The 7,146-nt window shown below is 40.8% G+C and overlaps 2 long non-coding RNA genes across 2 annotated transcripts; both read left to right on the forward strand.

The window, feature by feature from the left end:
• Positions 1-3,246: 3,246 nt before the first annotated feature.
• Positions 3,247-3,737, forward strand: LOC124660242. Its single transcript, XR_006989824.1, has 3 exons — positions 3,247-3,279; positions 3,375-3,450; positions 3,675-3,737. It is a non-coding gene; the product is annotated as an uncharacterized LOC124660242 (long non-coding RNA).
• A 273-nt stretch (positions 3,738-4,010) lies between these two features.
• On the forward strand, positions 4,011-6,129 carry LOC124660035. The gene is made up of 3 exons (XR_006989785.1): positions 4,011-4,056; positions 5,142-5,302; positions 6,040-6,129. It is a non-coding gene; the product is annotated as an uncharacterized LOC124660035 (long non-coding RNA).
• Positions 6,130-7,146: the final 1,017 nt, after the last annotated feature.

Consider the following 7,146-nt stretch of genomic DNA (forward strand, 5'->3'; position numbering starts at 1 on the left):
TTCATAGGAGGTACTAACACACCACAATTTCATAGAGACATCCAACTCAAATCATAACCCAGTGAATAAGTATTCTGCGAAATATAGCCTAAGAGACCCACACGGTGCACACACTGTCACCTTTACACACGTGGGACAAGGAGTCTCCGGAGATCACATAAGTAAAATCCACTTGAATAGCATAAGGATATCTAGATTACAAGCTCATCATATGGATCTCAATCATGTAAGGCAGCTCATGAGATCATTGTATTGAAGTACATGGGAGAGAGATTAACCACATAGCTACCGGTACAGCCCTTAGCCTCGAGGAGAACTACTCCCTCCTCATGGGAGACAGCGAGCGTTGATGGAGATGGCGGTGGTGTCGATGGAGATGCCTTCCGGGGCACTTCCCGTCCCGGTGGCGTGCCGGAACGAGACTCCTGTCCCCCGGATCTTGGCTTCGCGATGGCGGCGGCTCTGGAAGGTTTCTCGTACTGTGGCTTATTCGTCTCGAAGATTTAGGTCAGGGGGCTTCTTATAGGCGAAGAGGTGGAGTCGGAAGGGCTACGGAGCCGCCACACAATAGGGGGCGCGCCTGGCTCCTTGGCCGCGCCGCCCACACGTGTGGGGCCACCAGGGCTCCCCTCTAGTGCCTCTCAGGTGTTCTGGAAGCTTCATGGAATTATAAGATGCTGGGCGTTGATTTCGTCCAATTTCGAGAATATTTCCTTACTAGGATTTCTGAAACCAAAAACAGCAGAAAACAGGAACTGGCACTTCGGCATCTCGTTAATAGGTTAGTTCCGGAAAATGCATAATTGAGAACAAGCAAGTGCGTGTGTGTTTGCCCCATCTGAGGGCTCTCCACGATAGCCACCAGGCATGTGCGGGCTGGGCGAAGCGCGCAACGACTGGGACCTGATCTACCACGTGTCGAGCGAGGGACGGGCGAGGAAAAGAAAAGATGCTCGGCGAGAGAAAAAGAGGTCGCGACCAGGAGAAAAGGAGGTCGCGTACCCTAATCCAGATTCCCCGCCGCTTCCTCTCGCCGGCCTCCACGCGAGTCCTCACCCCGCCGCCACCGCTCTCTCTCCTCCTTCCCCTTGCAGCAGTGCCGGCCTCGGCCTACTACAAGGATGAGGGTGGCGCAGACCTCAGATGCCCAAAGCTCTCGCGAGCACGAGCATCACAGCCGTGGCGCTTGTGAGGACTGCCGTGGAGGAAGGTGGTGTTGCGGCAGGACTGGCTGGTCGCGGATCTTCAGGAGAGGAGGACGAGTGAGGCCAGCAATCAGCACGGCAGGGGCACCATGCCGTGTGCGTAGAATCTCCTCCCCGACTTCTCAGTTTCCTTGAATCTTCGATGCGATCCCTGAAGAGCCTATGAAGGATCTAGAGGGAGATTTTGATGATTGAGGAACGAGGAGCCAAGCACACACGACCAACCAATTCAAGTCAGGTAGCTTGCCCACTTCAAGTCACGAAGCTTACCCTCTCCCAATCCCCAAATCCAGCCTATATTACTCATATTTTCTTGCTCAATTTGTCTATTGCTGACCTTTCTTACTCTCGTAGGCTGCCTTGCAAAAATTTCTAATCGAACTGGAGAAGATTGTGTTTACCTGTTGCAAGGGTATGATGTGCATCTTTTTGGTTGATTACCTTGCTCATTTTCCGCAGGTTTAAGGCACCGATAGGTCTAACCGACGGGGGTGCTCAACTCACACCTAAGGAAGAAGATCAAGAAGCGGAACCGGTGTAGGAATCGTATGACGATTTGGATACGAGCCGGCGAGAGCAAGGACAAGGTGCGCTCTAATCTGTACCTGGTATAAATGTGCCATAATTTTGATTTAAATGTATGTGGATGGAAGTGCTCGTGATGCAATGTGTCGCTTTTTTCTTATAATTTAACACTAATTTGTGATTTTCTCCACTTATGAACCATGTAGCAGTTTTGATCCATATCTTATGCGGATTTTGCGAGGAGATGCCGCCTTTCCTTGCGATGTTGGGGCCTTTTACAGTGCTGCGGGTTCCTGCTCTGCAATGATGTTAGGTTCTCACTTCTATACCTCTAGGCTAGCTGTAGTTTTTGGAGTTAGATATAACTGTTGAAAACCTTGTTGTCCAGGTGTGTCATGGAGTAGAACTATTATGGTTTAGATGTTTGGTTCATGCCACCGCCCTTTGGTTGCAATTCTTAGATTAGATTGAAACTATAGTCCAATTCTTTTTATCTTGCTATGGTTAGTGTTTTATTTCTGAAAGTTGCATTTCAGTTTGTAGTTCGTGTGAGGTATTGGGTTTATATCAGATCAAAATTTCAATTGTCATGGATTATGTTTTATCTTATTTCTGGTCTGCCTTTTAATGTTCCTATTTATCGATAAATAAATTGCTACCTTTCCCTAGGTATATAATATTTAATTTAATTTGTGCATTAATATAAAAAAAATCTTTCAGCGATGGCGACACAAGCAAGAACACAGTCCCCAAATGGTAGCTTTCTCTCTTGTGTGGACATGCTATCATATATGTAGTAAGTATTCCACTATCGATTGACATAATTTATTTTATAGGTTTGCTCTTTATTTGTGGACCAATATTACAATATACGACACGAGACGAGAGACTAGGTGCATAACCTTTTATCAAGATACCATCAGGACTGGCCGGGCATGTTCTGATTGAGTCATGGAATATGTAACAACAATGCCTTTGTAAGCCCTACTAGGATAATTTGTTGCTACAACTGGTTCAACTTTAACCATGACTAATTCTCCTTATTTCCACCCCTTATGTGTTTCAACAGGACATTGGCAATCTCTGTGTCAGCTGCATCTCATCTTTCTCAACTCCAGGCTATGTTTCTCAATATAGGCCTATTATATGTGTGGTCTCCTTGATTTGGTGAGTTACTTTTTACCTGGTTAATTGTTGTCTGTATTCCCTTGTTAGTCACCTATTATTTCGGATATGTATGTAACCAAAAATTCCACTGAAGTATGAAGAAATAAGCATTTTTCTTATGGATGTAGTTCCGTGTTCCGTTGTCATGGTTGTTTAAATATTTTCAGAGGAGGGCCCTTAATGAAACATCTTTACTCTGGTGTGATTTATTCTTTTGTAGGATTATGTAAAAAATTGGTTCCGAGTTCCGGGTTTCCAGCGATTGTCGGGGCATCGACTCGCGTAGTATCTAACGGGGACGCTCCAAGCGTGTCGAGGTTGTCGCCAGCGGGAAATGGAAAGCTGAAGACAAGATCTCCACGACACCGCATCCTGTTGCCAAGTAGGTGATTGTGTGCTGTGATTTATGTGGTTTGGTTTTTTACTTCCATAAGTGGATGCGGTCATCTTCAAATTTTGTTCTTTTCTGTTTTGTAGGTTCATCTTTGATTGGTTTGCGACTTCACATGCCAGCGATAGTGAGATGACCGTGTTACCAGAGATCAAGAATAAGGTGGGTAGCAAAACTCATTTAATGTTTGATGGAATGTCTCATTGGGATATGTGATTTTGTTCTATAAGCTATAGTAATCACACACTAAATACTGGTTATATAGTCAAAAGTAAATTTATAATTAATTTGCTGTGCACATTCAATAGTTGATGTTGTTCTTAGAGCTCTGTTTTTCATCCGTGCGCAGCTCGTACTAGACATGTGAATGGGATATCTTCTTGCAGGAACTATGGGTTCACAAGACCATAAGTTTACTATTGTTGGTGAAATAGTATCCCTCAGTTACTCTCGTAGTTTCATGCTTAGGGGTTCGATCATCCGCGGGGATACTTATATATACTTTGAAGTTTGAACCTTCTGCTACACCAAGTTTTTCCAAAATTCTATCATCTTTGCGGGAAGGTATGGAAGTATCATTCATATTTTAACTCATTTTCTTTTATGACTGCTCATGTGTTTAAAGCTAAATTACTTGCGCTTGTATTGTATTTAACCACTCAACAATATATTTGCTCCAAGAACCTTTTCCGGAAGCTGATTTCTCATTACCTCCACTTCGACCCAATTCCTTCTGGTGTTCATGCGATGGCTGGAAGAATCCTAATGGTATAGACTATATACTCTGCTCCTCTGCTAAGGTTAATCCACTGGATATGTTGCGAAGATAGTTTCATCTTCCTATAATGTTTGGTGATCAATTTTAATGTGCATCATATGATGAAGCAACGACAAGACTTTTTTTGAATGTTGGTATATTGCTGCAATCATTAAAATAGCAATCCTTGTTACCTTAGTATCTACAGCCTTGGTTCTATATTAAATGTTGCATATTTGTCAAGATTTGCATGTATCTACACACTGAAACATGTTTGGATACATGCATATCTAGACAAATCCGTGACGGTTAATATGGAACCAAGGTAGTAATAGTTATTGAGAAAGCTGTAAAGATCACCTGTTTGCTATAAAAAAAGATATTCAGTTATTAGATCATTTCTTCCACTAAAAGCATAACTCTGTTCAAAATCTCTGTTGAGAATCATTCCCTGGCTCAATGGTCTGCTAAAGTGCTAATGCAAATATAAGTAAACGTGCACAAATTTGTTATTAGGCCGACATAACAAACTAAAAGTCTTGATAAGTTTATGAATGCAGAACTTGATAAAACTTAACAAGTTTGCATCGCACAACTATATGAAACTGTTCACTGAAGAACAGCTAGTGTAGAAAATCTTTCTCCGCACAGGATAATATGCATTAAATATATACTTATTCATTTATGGAATAGTACAAGAGACCACAATAATGGAAAGAACATGTAGTTCAGGCCAGGTTTTCTTCTATATAAATTCCAAATTGGGACGAGACCTTCTGTTTCTTTTGAATAACTACGTTTCTGCCATACTATTTGTTTGCCATCGAAATGGAGCATATTTGCTGGGCATCTCTCCATGTTAGTTCACATAGGCATAGTTTATTAGATTAAATTTGCAGATGTAGCAATTTTTTAGCATAAACGGATTCATGAGCCCTGCAATAGTCATTCTTTGCGCTTGTTAATGAAATGATCATGTAGATATCGATGGCAATGAATCAAGGGCAATCAGTTTTTGTGCTTTGCTAAGCCGAAATTGCAGTCAGTATCTTGATAATGTATCTCAATTCCTAAATCCTTGTTATTCCTTTTCTAGGAATTTGAAAATATTGCTGCAGATGGATAGGTAAATCAACTAGCTCAATTTCTTGTTGGACATGAACAAGCTCCCTCAGGTATAGAAGATCTCACAGAGGATCTGCACCATCAGGACAATTTTCATGTTCCAGCTAGAATGCTCGTCGCTGCTGACACCAGGTACCTCGTGACACACGTCGACATACTCCCTTCAGAGCAGCATCTATCCATAGTTTTTAATCCTTCTGGGAAACTATTTTGATTTCTTCAGAATATCGGTTGTGTTTTAAATTCTCTTCTTTCCTGAATGAACATATTAAAGCTCAAAATTCCGAAATTTGTGCTCTGGGTCTGACATCCTTTTATGTTTTCGATGAGCAATAGCATTATACATTTTATCTTCCACGAAATAGAGCAAGTAGGAAACAATTTAACATTATTTTTTCTTAGGCGATGATCAACGTAAATCATAAGTAAAATTTGAAGTACTAAAGTGTTTGTTTCTACCTCCTTCTGATCCTTGTGTTGTGCCGTTATGTTCCTATTAGATAAAGAAGCCAATATCCGGATCTATCAAAAGTTTTACTCCATCCCATATAAGTTGTCTTAGATTTACAAAAAAGTTGGATGTATCTACACACTGTTTAGTGTTTATACACATCCAAACTTCAACAAATCTAAGACAAGTTTTGTAGGACGGAGGGAGTACTACCATTTGAGCTTTTATTTTTTAAAATATTTAATGGAATGTACTTGTAGTTTTTTCTTGGTCAGAAGACCCCTTGCTTTCTAAGTACATGCAGTTCATAAAGCTATACTGACTTGTGCAAATATCTTATACTGTACTTGTTTCTTCTCGATTCCCTTCTTGCACTTGATGTTTGTGGTCACACGCCAGCTCTTTCATCTGATTACAGACAAATTTCGGAATGCCAATTCTATGGAGAAACAACAGAGGATTGCCGGATGATAGGAACCCTTCCCTGCTGATGCACTACATCACCCCTGCCCTGATTTTCCAGCTCTACAAGCTTTGCTGCTGAACTCTGTTTGCTCTGTGTGTGCTCATTTTATCAGTGTACACCATCAGCTTGATGTGTGATAATTAGTTTATGCATCATTTCAACCTTGTACGTGAAGTAAACTCGTGTAACCATCTACCTGTATCAGCCACTGTGTTGTGTTTCCATCAAGCAAAATCAAATGTATAATTTGTTTTCTGGTAAGCATTGTTGTAAACCATTTTTGTCAAGCTATATACTATTAAAAAATCAATCGAAACCAAACGGAAACCCGAGTCAGTCTTGGTCGAGTTATTGGTGAAAGAGAAAAAAAACATGATGATACTAGCTTGTGTGAACAAGATCACTTGAATGGACACAGAAAGATTGGGCTATTGATTTGATCGCACCTGACCAGTCAGGAGGCGCCCCAATGGGCGCCCCAACCACTAGTAATGACATAAAGTGTGTATAAAACATGTGAGTATCATCATAAAAGTAGCATGGAACATAAGAAATTATAGATAAGTTTGAGACGTATCAAGCATCCCCAAGCTTAGTTCCTACTCGCCCTCGAGTAGGTAAACGATAACAAAGATAATTTCTTAAGTGACATGCTATCATAATCTTGATCATACCATTGTAAAGCATATGAGATGAATGCAGCGATTCGAAGCAATGGTGAAGACAATGAGTAAACAAATGAATCATATAGCAAATACTTTTCATGAATAGTACTTTCAAGAGAAGCATCAATAAGTCTTGCATAAGAGTTACTCATAAAGCAATAGATTCAAAGTAAAGGTATTGAAGCAACACAAAGGAAGATATAAGTTTCAGCAGTTGCTTTCAACTTCAACATATATATCTCATGGATAATTGTCAACACAAAGCAATATAACAAGTGCAATAGGTAAACATGTAAGAATCAATGCACAGTTAACACAAGTGTTTGCTTCTAAGATAGAAAGAAGTAGGTAAACTGACTCAACATAAAGTAGAAGATTGGCCCTTCGCAGAGGG

Source organism: Lolium rigidum, chromosome 6 (assembly GCF_022539505.1).
Source record: "Lolium rigidum isolate FL_2022 chromosome 6, APGP_CSIRO_Lrig_0.1, whole genome shotgun sequence".
NCBI lineage: Eukaryota > Viridiplantae > Streptophyta > Magnoliopsida > Poales > Poaceae > Lolium > Lolium rigidum.